General features: G+C 48.5%; 6 non-coding genes across 6 annotated transcripts; all 6 read left to right on the top strand.

The window, feature by feature from the left end:
- Nucleotides 1-78: 78 nt before the first annotated feature.
- On the top strand, nucleotides 79-151 carry Pmar_PMAR015968. The gene has a single exon. It is a non-coding gene; the product is annotated as a tRNA-Val (tRNA).
- An 89-nt stretch (nucleotides 152-240) lies between these two features.
- Pmar_PMAR015967 lies at nucleotides 241-313 on the top strand. Its single transcript has one exon. It is a non-coding gene; the product is annotated as a tRNA-Val (tRNA).
- Nucleotides 314-402: 89 nt separating this feature from the next.
- Nucleotides 403-475, top strand: Pmar_PMAR015966. Its single transcript has one exon. It is a non-coding gene; the product is annotated as a tRNA-Val (tRNA).
- Nucleotides 476-564: 89 nt separating this feature from the next.
- On the top strand, nucleotides 565-637 carry Pmar_PMAR015965. Its single transcript has one exon. It is a non-coding gene; the product is annotated as a tRNA-Val (tRNA).
- Nucleotides 638-726: 89 nt separating this feature from the next.
- On the top strand, nucleotides 727-799 carry Pmar_PMAR015964. The gene has a single exon. It is a non-coding gene; the product is annotated as a tRNA-Val (tRNA).
- An 89-nt stretch (nucleotides 800-888) lies between these two features.
- Nucleotides 889-960, top strand: Pmar_PMAR015963. The gene has a single exon. It is a non-coding gene; the product is annotated as a tRNA-Val (tRNA).
- The last annotated feature ends 65 nt before the right edge of the window (nucleotides 961-1,025 follow it).

The following is a 1,025-nucleotide window of genomic DNA, read 5'->3' as shown; positions in this document are numbered from 1 at the left end:
TACGCATATGACATGCCGGATCTGAACAGTCAATATTTGACTCACTTGCTGGATTGAGCTTGATTCAACGGTTTCGTCGCCGGGATGGTCTAGTGGTTATGACGTCTGCCTTACACGCAGAAGATCGCCAGTTCAATCCTCGCTCCTGGTATAGCTTACTCCTACGCATATGACATGCCGGATCTGAACAGTCAATATATGACTCACTTGCTGGATTGAGCTTGGTTCAACGGTTCCGTCGCCGGGATGGTCTAGTGGTTATGACGTCTGCCTTACACGCAGAAAATCGCGATTTCAATCCTCGCTCCTGGTATAGCTTACTCCTACGCATATGACATGCCGGATCTGAACAGTCAATATATGACTCACTTGCTGGATTGAGCTTGGTTCAACGGTTCCGTCGCCGGGATGGTCTTGTGGTTATGACGTCTGCCTTACACGCAGAAGATCGCGAGTTCAATACCCGCTCCTGGTATAGCTTACTCCTACGCATATGACATGCCGGATCTGAACAATCAATATATGACTCACTTGCTGGATTGAGTTTGTTTCAACAGTTCCGTCGCCGGGATGGTCTTGTGGTTATGACGTCTGCCTTACACGCAGGAGATCGCGAGTTCAATACCCGCTCCTGGTATAGCTTACTCCTACGCATATGACATGCCGGATCTGAACAATCAATATATGACTCACTTGCTGGATTGAGCTTGGTTCAACGGTTCCGTCGCCGGGATGGTCTAGTGGTTATGACGTCTGCCTTACACGCAGAAGATCGCGAGTTCAATCCTCGCTCCTGGTATAGCTTACTCCTACGCATATGACATGCCGGATCTGAACAGTCAATATATGACTCACTTGCTGGATTGAGCTTGGTTCAACGATTTCGTCGCCGGGATGGTCTAGTGGTTATGACGTCTGCCTTACACGCTAAGATCGCGATTTCAATCCTCGCTCCTGGTATAGCTTACTCCTACGCATATGACATGCCGGATCTGAACAGTCAATATATGACTCACTTGCTGGAT

The sequence above is a fragment of the Perkinsus marinus genome (genome assembly GCF_000006405.1).
Source record: "Perkinsus marinus ATCC 50983 genomic scaffold scf_1104296943176, whole genome shotgun sequence".
Taxonomy (NCBI): Eukaryota; Perkinsozoa; order Perkinsida; family Perkinsidae; genus Perkinsus; species Perkinsus marinus.
The sequence above is the reverse complement of the archived record's forward strand: the minus strand, read 5'-3'. Positions and strand labels throughout refer to the sequence as shown.